The sequence below is a fragment of the Pezoporus wallicus genome, unplaced genomic scaffold (genome assembly GCF_028554395.1).
Source record: "Pezoporus wallicus isolate ANWC-B61680 ecotype Strahan unplaced genomic scaffold, APGP_CSIRO_Pwel_v1 contig_6944, whole genome shotgun sequence".
Classification (NCBI taxonomy): domain Eukaryota; kingdom Metazoa; phylum Chordata; class Aves; order Psittaciformes; family Psittacidae; genus Pezoporus; species Pezoporus wallicus.
Window position 1 is genome coordinate 525,106 of NW_026636656.1, and position 24,778 is coordinate 549,883.

Here is a 24,778-nt window from a genome sequence, read left to right on the forward strand (position 1 = left end):
CTCTCGCACTCACTAGAAAACCTGTTTTGACTTGACATTTTTCATGTTTAGCACAAATACAAATGCCAGACAGGCACTGGAAGCCTCTGAAATTGCTTATATGGTTTTTCTTTTTCCACTTTTGTATTAATAAAAAAAATTTCATTTTCTTCAAATTTTGCCCAAAAGGCAGGATATCTAAGACGGCCATAAAATCTTGCTTAATGGATAAGGAATATTAGGAGGCACATACCTCTCTTTTCTCACAACAGTTGTTCCAATGTGGACAGATCCTGTAAGGCACTCAAATAAGTCTTAATGCTTTAAGGTTACTAACCACTAGTACAAGAGCTGAAGAGACTGCCTCATGTGCAAGAACATAAGCAGTCTTATCAAATGACAAAGTGCTCTGTACACTTGTACCCACTCTTCAGACATCTGCTCATACGCACTCTTGCCATCAAATAGGGAACTACAAATACAAACAACAGATGAAGCTTTATGCAACAGCCCCAAAGAATTGCAGATAGTACCAGATGAAGTTACCTACGATATTGTTGTAATAATGATAGATACAAGGATTTCCAAGAGTCGCATTACCAAAGATAGCTATACCTGTCAATATCTGGATTCTCAGTCTCAATCTCTATTATTACAGAAGTTGTGTTTTATCTTAGCTGTGAAACAAGAGTACTTTGAGATAACTGACATTTTCTATGCATCAAGGGTATTTCTCGGTACTTTTCTTAGAGACACTTAATCTGCAAGAAGGAACAACTAAATATTAGGTTCTGCTAGTGGTAATGACGCCATTGCTGATACAGAGAAATTAGGGTATCACCATCACCACAGCATTCAGCTAGTGGGGCTTGCAAATCCAGCTGGAGGAAAACAAGTCATGTGTAGAAGCTGGCCTGAAGACTGTACCATCTCTACCAACCACTCTTACAAGAGGCTTCTAAGTATTCTCAGGATAGACATTTCACACAAAACTTCACCTGGCTCTGATGCAGAGAAGGTGCCACTCTGCAGTGCTGGAGTGGCAGCCTGCAGAATGGAGGCAAGAGCTCTTAATCTCTGCTCAATGCCAAGGACTGACACAGTTGCCATGAGCTTTGCAACACTGGCTGGCTAAAACCTCAGATGAACAGTATTTCCCTCCGCACAAAATGACACATCCAGGTTAGATGCGAGTTGGAATCTCTTCTTGTGGACTACAAGAAGATACAGGTGCTGACAGCTATCTCAGAACTTCCCTGTCTTCATTGAGAAGGCCCAAGACAGACACGAAGTCTTATGAAGAAAATGCATTAAGGCAGAACATGCAGCTTGCTGTGGCTATTTGCAAAGGAGTTGAAACAATGTCTAAGACCAAAAGCATTGAGGGATCTGATGATGTGCTTTAGTGTCAACCTGGCTAACATCTTTTTAGGATACAAAAGAGAAAGGGAAGAAAGAGGGATACATCCCAACCTTATTCTAGCAGTAAAGCTACTGAAGACTAAAGGAGGAGACATCACTGGGATCACATGTTACCATGCCAGAAAGATGCATTTCTCCTTGGGTGGTACTTCAAGAGGGCACCCCCATATGTCAGCTTGGCTCAGAACAGAGTTGGAGATATGGAATCTAGAAGAAAAAACTTTCTGTACCACAATCACTTCCAACTTAATCATGGAGAAATCATTTTTAAATATTCCTTTACACACATTGTATCTATAAAAGGAACAGAGTTCAATACCACGAACATTTGATGCTTAAACAACAATTCACTATTTAGTTGAGTAATTTTCCTATTCTATCATTTTTCAAAGGAAAAGACGTCTCTCCACTAAGCACCACCCAGAACAGTTTCTAAAAATGAGGTATTGTTACCTTTAGACTTCATCTTTACAAACTTTCATTCGAATTTTTGTCTCCACCACAGACAGCCAAATATTCCTGCTTTAGGGACTTGGAAGCAAGACTACATAGAAGTTGCAATTCATTTTACTGCACCATCTTGTGGTGTGTGCAGCAGCCACACCAAGAATGATCCACACAGATCAGGTATTGACAAGACCCCTGCGCTGCCCCATGCTCTTAGTATTAAAACCAATTCTTTCAAAGCATGCCATGGAAAACTGTAAGTCTCATTCCTTCAGTTCCTCAATAACTTGGTGTTTATTTGGTTATACAGCAAATTTTAAATGTCCACAATCATAAAGCTTTGTCATCTTCCTTCCTTAGTTCTGCATTTTACCTCCCCTTGATCACTTACCGCTCCCTACAGACAGCTGTATATTACAAATGCAAGGAAACCCATCCCAATCAAGTTCAGGCATACAAGACAACGATCTTGCTGCAGGCAGCATCACAAAGGGTTGTACCACCTTTCATGGAAACTCAGGTCTGAAGCATGAAAGCAGGGGTGCTAGGTTAAGAAAATTAATGCACAATGGCTCCTTGAATACTCACTTCCTAAAGAAAACCACAAGATTCTTGCAGACAGCCCCAGACCCTGCCTAACACTGACTACAGTGATTATATTCACTCCCCGAAATTCTTGAGCATGTAGAGGAGGCAGGGAAAACTTCCATGCAGGTACCATCAGCATGAACAGATTTTAAATATCAGTCCAGCACTTTTTATTGTCTTCCAGTATTCTCAGGCCAGACTGAAAAACAAGCAACCAGCACTCTTACTGTCATGTTTATAAATGACTTAATGCTGCTTTGAAGATTACATGGATTTGTTAAAGTGAATACAGCCGTTTTACTATATAGGGCAGTCACTGGGAAAAAAACAGTGAACACTTCACTAGATCAGTCGATATGTTCTTACCAAGATGAGTTTTTGATGACTATTAATGAATATTCAAGTAGTTAATATTTGGAAGGCATTTGGGCTTTGCAACTAAATGATAAAAAGCTACATAAGAGTTTAATATTTTTCAATAAAATCACTTCTTAAAACTTTACAAAATATCAATAAAGTATTAACTTACCAAGAGCAGAGAGCTATTAGCTCATCCCTACCAGTGAATTTAAAATATTCTCATCTCCTCAAAAACCATTAGCCACCAAAATATTTATGCACAAGCTGTTATAAAAGCCACTTTACTAAAACTAGATCATTTTACTATTCAACAGTGACAAATGAAGCAGACACTGGTATAAATGAAGAAAAGTACTTAAAAGATCAGTAAAGGGAAAAGGAAGCACCCTCGCTATTGATAATATAAATGAAGACCCTTAATAGGCTAAGTTTTAAATGGCATAGTTATTCATGGAAAAGTTACTAACACAGTAAATCTGTATAAATAACTTTAAGTGTTCTAGTGCTGATTCAGTAACACTCAGAACCGTCAATGCAATTACTAGCTGTTAAACCTGAATAATGAGATCTCATTTAGGCAACTAGTACAAATGAAAGAAAAACTCTCCATCTTAAAAACAGGCAGATTTTTCCTCCTCAAACCCACATGCTAATTAACAAATACTGTTTCAACACAGCATTGTTGCCCCACAAAAATCAGAATACCTCTTCATTAGTCTACATACCTCCCAATCAACCTTCATCCCATGCCAGCTGCTTACAATTACTTTACCTACAATATTCAAATCACTAAACTGAAACCTTTCATTACTCTATTATGTTCATCATACTCTGCACAAAGTGAAGAGCACAGAGCTTGTTCAGAATCCCTTGCATTTCCCCTTCAGCTGTAAATATCAAAAGCAACAGTACAGGTAATGCCCAGACCCATATTAAACGCATTTACCACCCTCCTCAACAGCAGTATATATATACTCCAACAAACAGTAGTTAAGCAAAACATCACCATCAGTACTCCATGACAGGCCAATCTGCTTCATAAAGCAAGCCTGTCTTAGATACTTTTTCCTAGAGTTTACGTCCACATCCTTGATGTTGTATTAAAATGCTTGTACTGTTCACTCTACAGAAAGCCAAAGGGAATAAAACCATATCTAAAATTTATGTATAATATTATTTTTAACTAACTACTCTAAAATTACATTTAAAATTCTTAAAACCTATGGTAGAAGCTAACCTAACTAAAACCTGTTCTAGAAAGCTTAAACGAGGTATTAAAAAGCAGCACAGGACTTCAAATAAACTTGTGAAGTTGCACCAGTGTCCAAAACACACGGAACCACAAACTCCCAAAGTAGTAACCCTGATTTGCCCATAGCAACACAAGAGGTGGATTTCTTGTATTTTATTTTGTTCAACTTGTTCCACTCATTGCCTAGAACCTTCATAATTAAGGATCTCACTGGGAGCAGAAGAGGCAGGAAAACTTTATGCACTTTCCCATGAAGAATTAGTATCTTGAGGTGGACATGACGACCCCTACACACACAGCCCACACATACACAGCAGTGTAAAAGCGTATGTCTAATGAGAAACCTGGAATTCCCATAGGGTAGTTTTAAGGAGACCTTTATGAAAGATGAAATAAAGGCAACTTCATAAACAAAGAGAGGAAAAATGCAAAGTTCTTGGAATAGTATTAGCAAGAGTATTGTAGGTATCATACAAGAAAAAAATACTTTAGACAGTAAAAGGATCACAAAGTACAAAACACAGGAGCAGAGGAGAATGTTTTCTTAAGTCTAATGTTCCTTTCAAAAACATATGCAGTTTAATATAAGACAAAAAAGAGAAGACGGATTTAAGTGGGAGGAATGATACACGACTGACCCTAATAAGATGGGGAGAAATGCACTTCTATAGTTGTTAATTTTTTCTGTAAAGTTAATAAATATTGACTTGGTTTGATTCACTGATAAAAAGCATGTGTACATTTATATCTTAACATAAAATCATAGACTGGTTTGGGTTGGAAAGGACTTTAAAGCTCATCTAGTTCTAACCCCTCTGTCACAGGCAGGGGCACCTTCCACTAGACCAGGTTGCTTAAAGACCCATCCCACCAGGCCCTGGACACTGCCAGGGATGGGGCAGCCACAACTAACATATTTCTATTTAGGTTCACACCACCATTTAGTTTTGATGAGCACTGCATGCATTTCACATCCAAGTGAACAGCACAGTTAATAAGATAAAATTATTTTACAGCAGCTTCTCAATTTAATCAATCCATATTAGGTTCCAATATGGATGTAAAGACAAGATTAGTTACTTTGATTGCTATCTCTGAAATACAATTAAAGCCTCATCTGTTGAAAGGTACTTTAAGGTACACATACAACCCAGGACCTAATGGGCATGCAATTGAATAAATTAGACTTTCAGAATAGTGGAATAACTCCAAATATTAGGAAATACATTTAACATAAAAACAGACTTCCAGAAAAAACAAACCATGTGCAGACATTTTCAAACATCAAAAGGAACATCTGAACATCATTTTACTTGCATCAACTAAAAGGAAGCAGCAATATTATGTCCCTTCCTGGCTGGTTCTTGTCAGCTGTTTGTAAATAATCTTTACTGAACCCCTGACAAATACTTCGCCTTACTCTTCCAGGATATGGATTTTGAGGAACAACATTTCCAAACATCTTTAGATAAGTAAGTGGGAAAAAAAGTGGAACCAGACATCTAAAATAAGGCACTAGAATTATCATATCATGGCTCTTCCCTTCATGGCCAATACTGGATTGGATTCATTATTTTTGCTCTTTTTTAAAATAAATACTGTATTCTATTTCTGGTACCCAAAATCCTACTTAAGACAAGCAAAATCCCTAGACAAAACTCAAGAGATGAATGTTCAAGACTACTGAATACAAAGTAAGTTCAGAGTCACTTTGATAAAATAAGTCTGTGGTTTCTTATTACCACATATGGATGCGCAAACTTATGTTCCTGTCGCTTCTGATCCTCCCTACCACCCCCTACAATGATTTGCATATCTGAAAAGGAACAAGGAATACATGTGGGAGGGAGAGAAATTCTAGATTCTAAGTAACAACTTTACTGAATTAAAACTCAAACAACTTCAGGATTTTTAGGTTTTATGACATATTTTTTTTCATTATCAGATGCAGATCTCTGTTTTGTTGTAAGTTTCATGCTTCCTCTTTCTTGAATTTGGATTACTTATCCTATACACAGGGCATACAATGGAAGTCAATAATAAACTCATAGCAATGTATTTAGGAGAGTCACTGTCTAGAAATGAATTATGAAAATACAAGTATGTGCACACTATACCAGAATTCATATGCATCTTAGCTATCTCCAAAAAGCAACTATCAAGACAAATGACATTGAAATGGGCAAGACATTCCTACTCCCTAATTCTTTCTGACAGTACTGAAGGCTCCTTGGAGTGAAAACTTAAGCTTTTTATAGCCTATTAAAGATTATAAATTCACAGTTATCAAGCAAGAAAAGGGACTTCAGTTGCCATGTGAATGGCTCAATGAAACTGGAAGTGCAGTTGCAGTTTAAAGCCTGATCTAAGCAAACAAAAATAAAGGACTGGGGAACAACAGGGAATGCACATACACCACTACACAGTTTGTCGGTGTGGCCTCCTTTATACTACCACACACAGTAAATCTCTGATATCAGAGTGAACTCAAAGACATGCCACACAACAGATCTAATACAGAGAGGCAGAAAAGAATTAGAATGGTTTCCATAAGAGAGGAGTAAGAGCCAACAAGAACAATCTCTTACCTTATTAAAAAGTTGCAAGCCTCTGTGGTATGTATGTGAATTACTAATAGACATCTGTTACCCATGCAGAAGAGGGCAGTCAGTAAAATAAGCCAATAAAAAGTCAACAAAATAAGTCGCAAACAGTAAAAACCATTACATGCTGTATAAGAGTTCAGCAAGGATTGCCAAAGTTGGTCAATGTCAAAACTCAGAACAGACTGACACTAATGGACTTACAGTTAATGAAATATAGGTGCTCAACTGCTTCCAGAAAAACAGAATTGAGGGAGTGCATAATCATATTCCATACTGATCCTACAGAGTCCTCTGGGATGGGTTGGGTTCTTTCCTCTTTTTACTGTTGGGTTGTTTTGGTGTTTTTTTTTCTTTTAAAGGTCTGGCAGTTAATACAGTTAGCTAGCTGCCATCTAGACAGACCAGAGGATTTCACCCAGGATGGCAAATCTCGTTTTTCTGCATGTTCTTTTCTGTGCTAGTGTGCACTTTGCCAGAAATGAAAATTTGCAAGCATCTACAAACAAAGCTGCATATGTGACTTCAGAAAGCCCTTAAATTATAAAAACAAAAAAAAATATATATATAAGCTATCCAGCACATCTGCTTTGGACATCAACAAATTACAAAATAATTTTGGTTGGACAGGACCTCTGCAGGTCACCTAAATCCAAAAACCTGTCCAGAAGCAGTCTGATCTGATAGCACTCCACTCGTGAACAAGCACAGCCTCCACCATTACATATGACATCCCTACCCAGTACTTTGACCACCCATGCGGTTGAAAAAACCCAACAAACCTAAATTTCCTAGTCCCCAGCCACAACACCTCACATGCCTCGCTAGCTGCTGAGCAGGTTCCTGAGGCCCCATGTTGCAACCCCACTCTTTGCCCATGGGAAGGCATTCCTCACACCACAGCTAGTCCTGGACAAGGTTATCACACCAGTAGGCAGCACCAGGGCTGAGGCTGACCCAGCACTATGCTGCTGCCCCAGAGGCCCCTTAACTCTTGCACCCCTACCTCATCACCCTTGAGACCTCCCTGACCACCCAAGAGCTACAACCACCCTACAACCGACCTCCCCAGCTGCCCCCAAATCCCTGCTTGAATTACTGGTAGCTCCAGGGCATAGGCCTCCCCAACACCCTCCAACCTGAACCACCTTCCCTAAAAGCCCACCTGAAAGGTTGGCCATTCACTTCACTAGCACCCATGGGGCTGAAGTGGTGCTGCATGCCCCCTGAGCCCACCTCTGAGTCCCATGCCCATGGCTCAGCACACCTGACCGCTTCATATGCATCCTGGTAATCTTTTCACTGAGAAAGCAATCTTCAAATCATGGAATCATTGACTGGAAAGAACCTTAAGATCATAAAGTTCCAACCCACCTGCCATGGGCAGGAACACCTCTGTACTACACCAGGTTGCTCAAAGCCTAGTCCAGCCTGGCCTTGAACACTGCCAGGGATGGAAAATATAATTAATGTACATAGCAACAACAGAACATCTGTGCAAAACAATGTAGAAGCATCTTCCATCATCAAAGCTCTGCAGGCAGTAACAAAAAACACAGAAAATCACAAGTTTTCTAGAAGAGCTGATGAAGAGGTGGAAGACACAAAATATACTTGCTAACAATTGCCCAGGCAGGAGCAAAAAAGGGACAAGAAGAACAAGCAAGAATATGAGCTCAACACTGTATGGAGAACAAAATGAAGAAAGCACCTCTTACTTAAAAGCAAGGAAGAAAAACAGGGCTAAAATAGGAAATAAAGGTAACATGACACATAAAACCAGAAAAAAAAAGACAATAGCAAGACAGAGGCATAAAAAAAAATGGAGGAGAGAGTGGGGGGCCAGGACAGACACAGCAGAGAAGGGACAGCAAAAATCTTTTGGTATCCAGTAAATCAGATATTTTTTCAGTACCAAAGTTGATTTACAATACCACCCACTGAACAGAATGCTCCAAAAACACCCCAGCCTTTATATGCCTCGGGGTAAAGTAGTATAGCCTTTTTTTTTTCCCCTTGGTATTTTGAGTCTATTCCTTCATGGTGAAGGAAGAGATTAGTCAGGAATTTTCAAGGATGGGAGATTTCTCTAATGCTTTTTGACGCCTTAGGACTGTATGCCTGATATTTCCATATGCATGTTTCTTCCCTGCTTGAAAATGTCACCTGTGGAAGCTGCTGAATCCTAACTGCAGATTGCGATGGCAAAACGTGACAGAGAACAATTTCATATCAAATTTGATCTGAGTGTGATCTAAAGCTGCAACTGCATAGGATATTTCTACAGCTACTAAGCTCAACTGATTGATTGTATCCAAAAGCGCTAATCAAGCTGGCAGAAGCAGCAAGTCTCAGCCCTTCTAGCCCCAGTTGTTATCCTCACAGAGTCTTCCTTCTCTTATACACAGCTGCAGGAACATAAATATAGCTAATTTTAATTGGAACAGAGCTCTGAACCAATTCAATTCACAGCTACATAAGCTTTGGGAAGTTGGAGGAGGCAGGGAAATTAAAACAAGCACTGGCACAGTAACTGAGATGAAGGAGAAGAGCACAAGACTTCTTTTCAAGAACGCCAGCTTATCCTTGCTTGAAGTCTTCTGCTGTAGTTTCACACCCATTTTGAAGCAGCTAACAGGACTACCACCTATTTGAACACCTACAAGGTCTCCTCTGAGAGAGTAAAGGTGTTAGAAAAAGAGTGAAATTTTACATTAAAATAATTATATAGAACAACAGAAATGGCTATATTTGAAAAGTTTTCGAATCAATAGTAGACTTCTGTATATTAGAAGAATGTTGTAACTTTGCTGTTCTGTATCTTAGTTACTTTATAACCAAACACCACAATGGTAGCCTCAGCAGTAGAGACTAACATAACAAGAAGGACACAGGACGTCTGGCCTAAGACCTTGTGGTTTAGAACAAGGAAGCTTTGTCTAACTGTGTGTCTTGATAATACAGACATTCGTAATTTTTGTATTGCTTACAAGGAAGCTTTGTCTAGAAATGGAAACCATGTATCTTAAGCAGCAGAAAATTTCATCTCTGCAATATTGGTAGCTTTGTGAAATCACTGCAACATGAAAGGACAAGCCAAGTGAGGAAGTGAGAACGCTGGCGTCCACATAATGGTTGGGGCCTGTCCAAAGAACAGAAAGGTGAAAAGAATAAGGGGAGGAAGACTCCTTACTTCATCTGAGGAAGACTCCTTACTTCATCGGGACGACCACCAGAGGGGGCTGCGCAAGAGCAGAAGAGGCTGATGTCATAGAGTCATGTCGTAATGGACTAATGAAGTAATCCTTGATGCATATGTATTAGTCAATGATGCAATCTGTGCTGAATATGTATTAGTTGCAAAATTTTTAGTGTAGAAATTGCGAACGCAATGTGATGGGGTCGAAGCCAGATTTCGGTGCGTGCCCCTGGTTTCCCAGCGTTGCAATAAAGCACCTCATATAACCATTCTGGTGGTTATGTGTCAGTTCTTACGCTAACAAAGGTACAATAATGTACTTCACCACAACACGATCACTTTTTAAAGATAAAATAGGAAGACAACTTGTAACACGTACCTAGTCTTAAAACAACCCCTCATCAGCTTCCTTAATTTTAAAAATAAAGGACCTTTCCTTTGCAAGGCCACATTTCCAGAAACAGCTGTGAACAGCTAAAGATACAGTGGAAGTGAAGGCATCTAGCTGTTCAGAAGCCACATGCACAGACAGCCAGCTTCCCACACTGGGAAGAGGAGACAGAACCTAGATAAAGCAAATCCATGTATAATACAAAGCCTACATAAATCAGGCTTAGTGGATTTTGCATACTAGGCACAGAAAAACATTATGGAGAAAATAAATGTCAGTGATGCTGCTCACTGAGGAGCACAGAAAATACAAGCTAGCGTTTATACAGATTTCTCACTTGGATTCAGATGCACCATTTTGGACCAAGTAAGCCATACCAGGCCTGGTTTGTACAGAAGCTGTATGACCAACACTGCCTACAGAATCATAGAATGATTGAGTTATAAAGGACCTTAAGATCATCCAGTTCCAGCCCCACTGCCATAGGCAGAGACACCTTCCACTAGACCAGGTTGCTCAAAGCCCCATCCAACCTGGCCTTGGGATGGAGCAGCCCCAAGTTCCTTAGGCAACATATTCCAGTGCCTCACCACCCTCCTTATATCTAACCTAAATCTCCTCTGTTTAAGCTTGAACCTGTTGCCCCTTGTCCTACTACCACAGTCCCTAAACGCTCCTTTCTTTTTGTATCACCTGCCATTCTGAGATTTGCATGTGTGCAAGGAAACAATCTTATTTTTTTCTGCATTGACAGTATATTTAATTCGCACAAGGATGATCCAGATGTGGGACTACAAACCTTTCTGTCAGAGAAATAGATAAGATAGTGTCTGCATTAGCTCAGCAGGGGTTAGGGAGTAGAACACAGCTTAAGTTTTTACCTAAAACTTAAAAGGTCTCAGGAAAGGCAAAAAACGCACTGAGCTGGGAAAGCAAATGAAACACTTGCAAGTGCAAATAAGTTTTTACAGGAGTTTTGCCTCAGTGGAGTAACTTTTTCCTCCTACAGTCATCAAAAACAACTATAATTGCATAGTAATTAAACAGTTATACTGGTCCTGCAACCAGACACTAGTTATTCAAACTCTTCATACTGCCATGAAGCAAGTTGTTCCCTCCCAGTTATATGACTAAGTTTGAACAAAGGAACAAAGTGCTGCCTTTCCCTTTTCACATCACCAGTGCCTTGAACATCTGCTAAGGATACTCTGAATGTTTTTCCTGCGCACTCTATCACCACTAGAGGCTACCACAAACGAGAAGGGAATTAATAGGTACAGTTACACTGACATTTGGTGTACTAGGGAACCAGTCTACCAAAATCTCTTACAGCTAGAAGCAAACACAATAAAACTATACTATTCCATTAGTTCTATTTGATCTAGTATCCCGATATATGAAAACACTGCTGGATAAAACTAGAAAAGAGTCTCCTGTGATGGGTATTTTATTACAGAAGAGGTCAAACAATGAGATGTCCTCAGTGATTCCTGTAACAGCATCCTTAATATTGCAAGGATCTTGTAGAACTAAAGTATTAACTAGGCAGTAGTTTGAAAGATGTCAACTACACAATAAACTGCTGTGGGCATGAAGGGCTTTGATTAATCTTAGTCTCCATATGCTTTCACATAAAATTAATCTATGATATCCTTCAAATAAAAGCCCGATACATTTCAATAATCTTCCCACTAAACATTTCTTAATGGCACATATTTTTTTTTCAGAAGTTATCCATGGCAGACTCAGCACAGATATTAATACATCCTATCACAAAAAACAAGCTTTACTGTTCTGCTGTTCAGGATGGTAGCTTTCTTACATGAGGAATCCTTATTATCCAATTCCAAGAAATCTTTGATTTTCTAAAATGTACTTCTTCCACCGCTCACTCTAGCTTAAGAGAGTAATGCTGAAATTAACATGCAGAAATACTTTATTGTTTGGGGGCATTAAGTGGCGTTTTTTTATTTGTCATCAATTAGGTAAAGAGGAGTTTTGGTTCATTTGTTTGGGGAGGGGTTCTTAATCTACAATCTACAGAGAGGATACTCCCAGCCTAGACCACAGAATGGTTAGGGCTGGAAAGGACCTTTGAAGATAATCTAGTCCAACACCCCTGCCAAGAGCACATACATCTTTTACTAGATCAGCTTGCTCAGAGCCCAAGATCATTCAGTGATATGAAGAAACACCCACATGGTAAGATCTTAAAAAGCAAATCACAGAATGAACAAATATAAGAAAACTATATTGTGTAAAACAGACAAAATTTCCAAGTATGGCTGCTTGTTCATAAATGCTTAAGCATTCGTATACCGAAAATGAAAATCAAAATTTTACAGTAAGAGACAGTATGCAGCTTACATCTATTCACAACTTCATGGCTTCTTTCTCCCTTTGTTACAGTGTACACAGATTACTTAAAACTTTGGGGAACATTTTTAACGATGGACTCATTGAAGGACCACCGTTACATAGTTTCAGTGACTTTTATCTGCTTTAAGGTGCTGGAAAAGGCACTGCCCATCCGTTCAGAACACTGGCAAGCAGAATTTGCTTTCTGCACCATAACAGCTAAAAAGTAGCCAAGGTATTTTGATTAATATTATACTGAAGCAAAAGCATTCAAAATAACACTAGCTCAAATTTTGTTTCAGCTTTCAGCAGGATGGATACTCAAGAGACAGAAATACATATATATATAAATAGATAAAACAGATAGACAGAACAGTTGGAATGCCATCTTAGCCTTAATTCCAACCGCATTTCTTAACTATTAAACTGTTCCAAATTAAGTCTCACTGAGTCAATTCACTTCCCACTGAGGCAGTTTTAGAAAAAAAAAGCAAACAAACAAAAAAAAAACACAAAAAACAAACAATTCCATTCAGTGATATTACTTCAGGAATGGACTTCAGTAGTGATACAAAGATGACTGTTATTACAATCAGCTCCTGTTGTTTTAATTCATAACAGTGTCTAAAATGTAGTAAAGGCAAAAGATTTACCAGAATTTCTCCTTTGCAAGTACACTTTGAAAACCGACCTTACAAAGTTGAAAAATTATTTGGTCAAATTGCCTTCCCATGCATTTTATGCAACTGAAGTCCCTCTCAAAGGTTGTTTTACACATTTAAATTTAATTTAAATTAAAATTTCAAAACAACAGTGATAATAGGAGAATAGCTGGTCTTACTGGAGATTCAATAACTGGAGATACAGCTTGGGCTACGTAGGTGCATGAGAAAACAGTGTAAATGCAGGTTGTGGATAATAGTACCTCCCCTGAAAACTGTGGTTCTACCACAGAAATGCCTCAAGCACTTTTGGCACCTGTGTTTAGCTCTGGATAAGTTTTCTTCCCATGACTTGGTCTAGCCACTTTTAGAGACTGGTTTCAAAAGCTGCACAGCCTTCGATACATAACTAAGTTACTCCTTTGCTTTTTCTCACTGCGCTAAGGAAAGTAATTTTCAAAGCCACAGAAAGCATAGTGTGAATACAGAAATAGGTGCTTTTTCCTTTCTAAATTACATTGAAATCTCCACGCAAACTCCAGGGAACTTTACAGCTGGAGAATTTGTTTTAAAGCAGCGAAGGGTTACTTCCCTGACAGATTTACTTGTGGAGATAGAAAGCTTGCTTCCTTCTTGAAGAGTTGCAATGCCATTTGAAGTATTTTCTGCAATACACATTTGAAAATGCTTTTATCTAATGATAAGCCTTTCCATAATAACTTCATGATGATACTCTCATAGGAATAATAAAATGTTATAAATACAAGATGATTTGATGTTGTAAGTGATTACTAATAACATTTCTAACAGACAAGAAATAAACTGCATGCTGTTATTCATGCAACTCCTAACAAACAAAGACAAGAATTTCTCAGGACCTGCCAAAAAGAAAACATTCTTGCTGGTGAACTACAAACCTGAAAAATATTAGTCTTTTAAATGTAAAAGAGCTGAGATGATTTTTCTATGAATTAAATATGACAAGATATTATTTTTCAAGCACAACCAAGCCCTCAAAAGAGGCATACCTTCTAGCTTTGAAAAAGGGTGTAGAAACACTTCACTCTAACAAACAGCATACATATGCCTTTTGCTTCACAACAGGCAACAAGCGGGTAAAACATGAAGAGTGGCAAGAGAGCTAACTGCTATGTAACATGATACGGGGAAGAGGGAGGTAATTTAACAGATAAATAAAATTTTGAAATAATAATTTGAACAAGACAATGACTTACTACATTCAACTCTGACCTGGAGAAAACAGCTCAATCCAGTATTTGGAAGCAAAGAACCACCACGAAAATTAATTTTAAACTGCTAAATTGGCCTATTAAAAAAACTACACATTTAATAGCTTCACATATGTAAGAAACATTTGTAAGAACACATGTAAGAAACATTTTTCTGACTCTTCAGACCACGTAAGGCAGAAGACCACTTCTCTTTTGCATGTTTTCTAGGTACTCATGAGATAAGGTGAAGATGCACAGAATTTTCATTTAACTTTTTCATGCAACTTGCTTCAGTTGCTTATAAGGCACAAACATGGAACTTCCTACCAGGTCTTGGAAGAACTGTTTAATTCTGGTCCAAAGCTACCTTGAGAAGAGCATCCCAACTAGAGATAAACCTATCACTAAGGTTATAATATACACAGAAAGGTCTTTCATGCAAGACACAGCTGAGATATTTACTACAGTATCCATTTGCAGTGGTTACTCATTTGTCCCAACATTGATTATTTTTCACTGCCTTAAATAATGGCTGTATTTTTAATACTATCTAACAAAACCTGGCAAGGATTATCCAACAAATGAAGTCTAGAAAAATAGATTCATACTTCTGATTTAGCAATGAAACATTAATAGGAATCGCTTTTAACTCCAGACTATTAATTTGCACCCAAACATCTTAAATACAAATTTCCCTAAACCACTGGATTTTTCTCAGTAACTTATTATTAGAGGAAAACCAGGTTAAACAGTATGGCTAAATGACTCCTATCATACCCCATTATCATCTGCTAATAAGCTTTGTCAAGCTTTCACCAATAGGGCTAAAATTTGTCTTGCTTACTGCCCGTATGAGGCTTAGGGGATATTTTGAGGAAGAACAGCAGACCAACAAAATGAGACACAGATGCAGAGGAAATAGTGTTGGGAAAAAAGATCTGTGAAATCAGGTTGGTTGTGGTTTTCTTCCCCAAAGTGAAATATTAATTAAAAATATAAAATAAAATAAAATAAAACTGTCTGTACTTACAAACTTGAAATCCTTAAGCTATGAAATTGGAACTTTCACAGAAGATGAGTTGGGTATCAGGAATTTGCCTTTTTCTAATCTCAAGGCAAACTCATGCAAACATGCTAACAGTCCTCTAAGGGATATAGAATTTAACAGCATCTTCAGATATTTTCAATTAAAACAAAGTTTTGGGGGTTTTTTTGGTGGTTTCCTTGTCCGCTCCCCACATTGAGAGCACTGCCTACAAGCCACCACCCACTACTAGAGAAACAGAAGTTGCACTACTCAAAGCTCTGGATTTATGACCAACTATTCTTCTGTCTCAACCATAATGTCACTGAACTTGACCTGTCATAGGGTCAATCAACCCTATCGGTAGGGTTTTTCACCCTACTGATACCAAAGGGCAATGTCAACAGATAATTCTTGGATACATCTTTTCTACTGTAATTGCTGCTCCAGAGGTTGAAGCTAGTTCATACATTGTACTCACAACAGCTTTTAACCAGCTGCATGCTGGAATAAGTGACTGGCCTAGGATCACTAGGATCTGACTAGGACAAAGGAAGTTTGTTTAAATGCAAAATTAGTGAGACATTTTATTAAGGCTTCTAATATCTGAGTTCTGCCAATAAGTTTTCTTGTATACACCTAGATCTGACTACCTGTGCACCCACACTGTATGAACATCCTCTGTAATCTTCAGAGAGCCCTTGCCTTGGTCACTGATTAGGAAAGACCCGGCCTAGGGATAAGTCAGAGTTGAACAGCGCCAGAGGTCCTGAACACAGGATATGATGCGCTTTTTTACTCCTCTTGCCTCTTTTTCTTACCCACCTTTTCTTCTTTTATCTCTGGTTTAACTGGAGTCTTCTTCGGGCAAGACTAAATCTTTTCCTGCAAGTCAGCAAGGACAGAGGCAATCAAAACCAGCGTCTTAAAAAGGCAGATGCTGTGACAGGTTTGGGAGGTCTCCAACTGGCTATAACAAAACCGTATTCTGCACCAACCTAGGCCAGAAGCTGCAAACTAAAGGGTCAAACACTAAAACATAATATTTTTCCTTTAAAGCTTTCATATTGAATTGAGAGAAGCCTTGTAGAGGACTTGAGGATAATGGTAGATGAAAAGTTGTGCATGACCTAGTAATGTGCACCTAAAACCCAGAAAGCCTGGGCTGCATAAGAAGAAACACTGCCAGCAGATCGAGGGAGGTGATTCTCCCCCTCTGCTCTGCTCTCATGAGACCCCACCTGGAGTACTGTGTGCAGTTCTGGGATCTCCATTCTCCAGCACAAGACATGGATCTATTAGAGCTCATTTAGAGGAGGGCCATGAAAATGGTCAGAAGGCTGGAGCACCTCTCCTATGAAGAAAGAGAGAGTTAGGATTGTTCAGCCTGAAGAAAAGGCTCAGGGAAGACCCAGCTCCCTTAGAAGGAGGCTCATGAGAAATATGGAGAGGCTTTTTACCAGTTACGGTAACACTGTAGTGACAGAACAAGGGGTAACGGTTTTAAACTAAAAGAGTGTGGATTTAGACTCGATATGAAGAAATACAGGTGGTGAGACACCACAAGTGTCACAGGAGAACAGGCTGCCCAGAGAAGCTGTGGATGCCCCATCACTAGAAATCACAGTATCACAGTATGCTAGAGATTGGAAGGGACCTCAAAAGATCATCTAGTCCAATCCCCCTGCCGGAGCAGGAACACCTAGATAATGTTACACAGGAATGTGTCCAGGCGGGTTTTGAATGTCTCCAGGGAAGGAGACTCCACAACCTCCCTGGGCAGCCTGTTCCAGTGTTCCGTCACCCTCACTGAGAAGAGGTTTCTTCTCAAGTTTAAGTGGAACCTCTTGTGTTCCAATTTGTACCCATTACCCCTTGTCCTATCATTGTTTGCCACTGAGTAGAGCCTGGCTCCATCCCCGTGACACTCCCCCTTTATATATTTATAGACACTTATAAGGTCACCCCTCAGTCTCCTCTTCTCCAAGCTATAGAGACCCAGCTCCCTCAGTCTTTCCTCATAAGGGAGATGTTCCACTCCCTTAATCATCTTTGTTGCCCTGCGCTGGACTCTCTCCAGCAGGTCCCTGTCCTTCTTGAACTGAGGGGCCCAGAACTGGACACAATATTCCAGATGGGGTCTCACCAGGGCACAGCAGAGGGGAAGGAGGACCTCTCTCGACCTACTAACCACCCCTTCTAATACACCCCAGGATGCCATTGGCCTTCTTAGCCACAAGGGCACAGTGTTGGCTCATGGTCATCCTGTCGTCCACTAGGACCCCCAGGTCCCTCTCCCCTACACTGCTCTCTAACAGGTCGTTTCCCAACCTGTACTGGAACCTGGGGTTGTTCCTGCCCAGATGCAGGACTCTACACTTTCCCTTGTTATATTTCATCAAGTTATTCCCTGCCCAACTCTCCAGCCTGTCCAGGTCTCGCTGGATGGCAGCACAGCCTTCTGGCGTGTCAGCCACTCCTCCCAGCTTAGTGTCATCAGCAAACTTGCTGACAGTACACTCAATTCCCTCATCTAAATCATTGATGAATATATTAAATAATACTGGTCCCAGTACTGACCCTTGAGGCACTCCACTAGTTACAGGCCTCCAACTAGACTCTGCCCCATAGACTACAACTCTCTGGCTTCTCTCCTTCAGCCAGTTCGCAGTCCACCTCACTACCTGATCATCCAGTCCACACTTCCTCAATTTAGCTGTGAGGATGCTGTGGGAGACTGTGTCAAATGCTTTGCTGAAGTCAAGGTAGACCACATCCACCGCTCTGCCATCATCCATCCACCGTGTTATTTCCTCATAAAAGGCTAAGAGATTGGTCAAACATGATTTCCCCCTGGTGAAGCCATGTTGACTGCCCCTCATAACCCTCTTATCCTTGATATGCCTTAAGATGGCACCAAGGATAAGGTGTTCCATCACTTTCCCAGGGATGGAGGTGAGGCTGACCGGTCTATAGTTACCCGGGTCCTCCTTCTTGCCCTTTCTGAAGACTGGAGTGACATTTGCTTTCCTCCAGTCCTCGGGCACCTCTCCCGTTTCCCAAGACTTGGTAAGGATGATGGAGAGTGGTCTAGCAATGACTTCCGCCAGTTCCCTCAGCACCCACAGGTGCATCCCATCTGGACCCATGGATTTATGGATGTCCAGATTGCTCAACTGATCTCTAACCCATTCCTCATTGACTAAGGCAAACCGCTCCGTCGACCTGACTTCATCTAAGGTCTCAGGGGTACAGGGCTCTTCAGGACCGCCTGCAGCAGAGTAGACAGAGACAAAGAAGGCATTCAGTAACTCTGCCATCTCTGTATCTTCTGTCACCAGGGCACCCATTCCGTTCATCAGTGGGCCTACATTGCCTCTGGTGTTAGTTTTGTCTGCCATGTATTTGAAAAAGCTCTTTTTGCTGTCCTTGACCCTTCTCGCCAGGTTTAATTCTAAGGAGGCCTTAGTCCTCCTAGCTGCCTTCCTACATCCTCTAGCAGCAGCCTTATATTCCTCCCAAGTGGCCAGCCCCTCCTTCCATGACCTGTAAACTCTCCTCTTCCACTTGAGCATACCCAGCAATTCCCTATTTAGCCACACAGGTCTCTTGGCCCTCTTCCTTGACTTCCTACGTGTCGGGATGCTCCAATCTTGAGCACGGAAAAAGCAATCCTTGAATGTCAACCAACTATCTTGGGCCCCTTTACCTTCAAGCAGCCTTGCCCATGGGATTTCCCCTAGCAATTGCTTGAAAAGGCCAAAGTTTGCCCTGCTAAAGTCCAGGGTTGCAATTCTACTTGGTATTCTACTAGTCCTACCACACAAGATCCTGAACTCCACCATCTCGTGGTCGCTGCAACCAAGGCAGCCCTCAACCCTTACTGCTTCAACCAGATCCTCCTTGTTAGTGAGGATGAGATCCAGCAGCGCTCCTCTCCTGGTCGGCTCATCCACCATTTGCAGGAGGAAGTTATCATCCATACACTGGAGGAACCTCCTGGACTGCGGCTGGGTTGCCGAGTGGTCCTTCCAGCAAACATCAGGGAAATTAAAATCCCCCACGACGACCACGGCCTGTGACTGTGAGGCCGCTCTCAGCTGCCTGTAGAAGGCCTCGTCAACTTCCTCACCCTGACCTGTTCAAGGCCAGGCTGGAGGGGGCTTTCAGCAACCTGATGTAACAAATCCCTGCCCATGGTAAGGGAGATTAGATGATCTTTGCAGGTCCAAAGCAAACCATTCCAAGATTCTGTAATTCTGTATTCTTATGCAGTCTAGATTATCCCTTGACCTCAAAACGGTGTTGAGTATTTTTTGTGAGCTACTCAAATATTACAGCAATAAGCACCACAGAAAAGTCCACACAGAAATTAATAGTCTACAGCAAACAGAGCCTGAGGCTCACACTGAACAACCAGGCTAAGATAAAATACTGACCAATGTCTTAAGAAGTGAGTATCATCTGTTCTCTTCACTGAATGAGGTAGGACTGTGTGGAGAAAGAAACGCACAAGTAATTATGCAACCGGAGGCTGTATTGTGCTGCCCCTTTGCCAAGGGGACAAAGGGGCAAATTAAAAACACACCCGACCAGCTTAATTACGGGATTTATTACGTGTTTGATGTTAATTTAATATAGTCTTTGCTTATAATTGGCACTGCTGCTTTTCTACTATCAAAATATTTTAACAATTGATTTAGAAACTTCTTTAATCACCTTGTATCATTTATTGTGTTACTATGCAAGCAGGTGGGAGACATCAAAAAACTAAATACTGTATTATTCCAATCTACTTTTATCAACACTTTATCCTTCAGTTTTCAAAATCCTCAGATGCAACCCTATTAAAAAAAAAAATTTTATTAAAGTTCTTGTTTGAATTCATTAGACTCCAAGTAATTTATATGTGCAAACATTCACACTATCATAATGATCAAGCATTAAAGGAAAACAGCCATTTTGCCTGAGGTACATTTATATACACACACACACATGTGTACAAAACCAAACTGAATGTGCCTGAGTTTCTCCAGAGAGACAGATGCAGCCTCTGCTAGTAAGACACTGTAAACAGAAAAATGGATTTAAAAATGTTGTAACACGCAGTATTGCCTCTAAGACAGTTTCTTTCTTTCTGGCCATATTTCAACTTTTGCAAAAATATATAACAGATATTCCAATTTTAACATTAAAAATCAAATTAGCTATAGATTCTACAAAAGACATTCTGAATTCTGTTCTCAAGTGTTTGATTTTTCTATCTGCATTTACATTACAATAGCATTTTGGATGTGTAGTGGGACCTTGAAATCACAAGGCATCAACAAAATACACCTTGTAGAAACAGAAATTAATACAGGCCTAGAAAATTTATGGAGGCAAACTTTTGGGGATGGAATAGAAGTACAATTATTTCTCTACCTGAATATATACTACTGTAATATTTAATACTATTACAAAAGTGAACTTGGACTGTGTGTTAACTGGGCATGCAAACTCACTTTTACTCAATCCAGCGATCCCTAGAAGACATTTGCGCCAAATAAGATTCAGTAGTTTAAATGCACTCAGTTCTATTTCAGGCACCCTAAGGTAACCCTCTCCACCATCTCTGCACCAGCCTCCAAGTTTTGTTTTTAAATACTGTAGGGTCTCCTGCATCTCCATCTCATCTACCAGTCAGCTGCAATGCCTAGTGTACCCTAACAGAACTAGAACCATCAGCTATTAGACTATCATGAAGAGACTTTAAAAGCCTCTCAACAATGTTTATCTAAGGTATTCCTGCCTCCAGCTCTGAAAATGGACTCCCTCTTTGAAGTTAGGAACCCACAATTTCTGGTCACTTAGAAAAAAAAAACAGGTTACTTAAAAAAAAGTTAACAATTACAGTCTTATTCTCACCGGCTGTTCCAGCTATTACACGTCTGGTTTAGGTTTTATACAACAGTTTCCTTTCTTGCTTGGTGCATCTATCATTTAGTTTCTCGTCTTATTAAGTGACTGATTCTGCTTTCCCCTGGAGTATATTCTGCTGCCTCTCTCAATCACCAATCACAAGTATACCAGATTAATTCCACGTAAAAACAAAGTACATTTAACGCCTTTTAAGCCTACAAATCCAAAGCATAATTGCCACTTACAGTAATCGAAGCACATGTACATTATGAAGCTGGCTTCCTTAGGATTGCCAAAGAAGGATAAACAAGTAATTAAAAACCAAAGGGCTGAACATTTCGGGAACTGTGCAAACCAGTACTGATTTTTAAGAGCCATACCTATTCACTCTCGCTTTCAATATTGAACAAAATAATCTTCCTGACCTCAGTGCAAACCTGAAGATGTCTTCTCATCTCTGGAAACATCTGTACTGAAAAATATTAGCTCTTGAAACTGTAATGCTATTCTTTGTGGTCAAAAGAGTAGGTTACCATAAACATTAGATCCCTCTGCATTAAAAACTGTTCATTGTTTTGCTTTTTATGATCTCTGAAATTACAGAAAAGGTGTCATTAGCTTGTATCTCAACACTGATTTATTTCCTGCTCTATTCAATACATAATATGCAGCTGATAGCTAACTTATAAAATAGATCAAACCACATCATCTACAATTTTCTCTAACAAGAAAATAATTACTGCTCTTGTAAATCAAGAAGATCTTTGAGTAGTACCTTGCAAACCTTCCTCTGAAACATCAGTGATTCACTTTCAAAAATTCTTGGACTTGCAGCTATATCATTCTAGGAGAACACTGCTCCATCTTTTAAAAATGGCAGATTTAAGTAAAGTTTAAAAAGGAAAAAAAAAATTAAAACCTGGAATACTATAGTACAAACTGAAAGAAACCAGCTGAAATTTGTAGCACTCGAACCGACTATGATTATGCTTACTTTCCAAAGCAAGAAAAAGGAGGAAGCTCCCTGTCTGTTCACCACATTCATCACTTATGGAAACTTCCCTACTAGACAGAGGACAGCAGGTCTTGGTGCCGTCAGAACATAAATAAACATTGAAAATGTTTATTGTGAGTAGATCTTGAAGTACTGATTGCAGATTTGGAAAAATTCCAGTAGATTTTAAACAAATGCAATTGAGACTGTAGGTCCCTTATTTTCTTAAAACATACATACCCCCTTATTCAAAGGTTATCTTGCTGCTAATATCAACAAGTCAGTAAAGTCTGAGCCACCACCCATTTTACTGAAGTGCTGGCAGCAGGTCAGTACTGCCAGTTGCTGCCTAGAACCTCGCCAAAACAGCTTAAAACACAGATTTGTGTAAATCTAATTTCAACACCCCTCAGAAAACTGTTAATATCAAGTCAGCTGGTCAACAAAGCAGGTTTCAAGAAGCTGCTTCTCAGTCACTTTACAGGGGTTCTGCCACAGCTGCATTGCTGCCGTGAGGCAGCGTGAGAATTACAGGAGAGCTATTTCACTACATATGCAACAAGTGTCAAGTGATTTAACTTTTCACAACAGGTAATAAACAGTATTCTTTCCTTTCTTAAAGTCACAAAGTTGGACTAAGTTAATGAGACTTAACTGAATGATTCCAAATCCTTCCCAGGTGTGCAAAGCACATAACCATGCTGAGATAGATAGTTATGGTAAAATACCTTGGGAATTGGTAGTCATTCTTCCACCATGATGACAGCAAGGTGTGTATTCCTCAAAATCATTACGTAACCTAAAGCAAGACTAACTTGTGAGAACATAATCATTTTCAAGTTTCAATAAAATGAAGTCTGAAGTCCCACAATAAAGTGTGTATGCCATTTTTGCATGAGTATGACATAATTAAGTTTACACCCACTTAAATTATTAATTCCTCAAGAAATTTAGGAAAAGAGAAGTTGTGGTCAGTGGAAGCACTAGACATTCATACCATCAACTGCAGGTACAAAATGCGCTTTCACTAACATCAAGGAAAAAGGGTTTAGAGTGTCATTACACCATCATTGCTATTAACATCCAAAATGATCATTAATGACGGTAGTACATATGAGCAAGAGGACATAAAGCAAGGATTTTCAAATCTAAGATCCCAGGAAACTTGAAGAAGCCTTTTACTGACTCTCCAACTCTGGAGCTGCTCCTCCATCAGCCCTTCCTTGGCTGTTCACCCTGTGGGTGGTGATTCAGCTTAAGAGAGACACACAGACACACAGTACCATACAAGCTAAGAAACACTGTTCTTAGCACTCCCTTTTTCACACTGTGAGTAGCCAGTCGGCTTTATATAAGAAAATAATAATCAACTTCTGTTTTAACAGCGCTGATATTAGTCTCAATCTGCTTTCAACAGCAAATAAACTGAATGAGACGTCATTAGCTTAAAATTTCTTACTACACACTTCCAAAACACTAAGGACTTATTTTTTTTTTGTAGAAAGTCCTTCTTAACAATACACTTCTTGGCTCTTCTCTCCAAATACATACACCTAGATATCAGAACAATACAAAAGGTGCACAGGAATAATAGCTGTCATAATCTGAAGAAAGCCTACCTGCTTTGATCAAAGTTACAAAGGAAAAACAACACACTTAGCTGCAAAAAAAAAAAAAAGTGAAGCCACTTGGAGAATACTGAGACTAAACAAACACTATTTTGCTGTGTGTAACCAGTATAAATGGTTGAGAGCAAGCATCTGAGGGCTAGCACAAAAGAGAATAGGAGCGTAGTAAATCCACACTTAACGCCGCACTAAAAATATATGAACTCATATTCATGCTTTACAGAATTTGATATCTTCACTGCTTCATGAGGTTACATTTTTATATAAAACTCCTGCAATTCACCAAATGTCATGTGACAAAGAAAGGAGTTGGTGGAGAAGAAAGGAGACTAGGGAAGAAAGGAGACTTCTTCCCTGAACACTGAGCACTCTTAGCCATTAAAAATATAGAAAAGCACCACGCAAGTGACAGAGAGAGACAGATGGCAAGTATGGAAGCTACAGGGCAGCTAAGACTGACAGTGTTCCTGACAGCTTCAGAAAGCAGAACCACAGGCAAGCCTCAAAAGGTGACTGAACAAGGAGACCTTTCTCAGGAATTTGAGGAAAAATCTCAAGATGGAAAAATACAGATTGCTTAAGCTGAGCAACCTCTGGGAGAGGGACAGGGTTTGAAAGAAGGACTAAGGAAAAGCCAACACACTTGAATGACAAGTGAAGCAAGCAGTAATTTGTTTTTCAGCCTCATAACTCTCCCTCACCCTGAAGCTTTTCTGGTTTCATCCTGGTCAGATTTGT

At 39.7% G+C, this 24,778-nt stretch overlaps 1 protein-coding gene across 1 annotated transcript in view; it reads right to left on the reverse strand.

Moving 5' to 3' along the window:
* Positions 1 to 24,778, reverse strand: part of HS6ST3 (heparan sulfate 6-O-sulfotransferase 3) — a 308,751-nt gene that overhangs the window by 267,693 nt on the left and 16,280 nt on the right. The window lies entirely within an intron of this gene.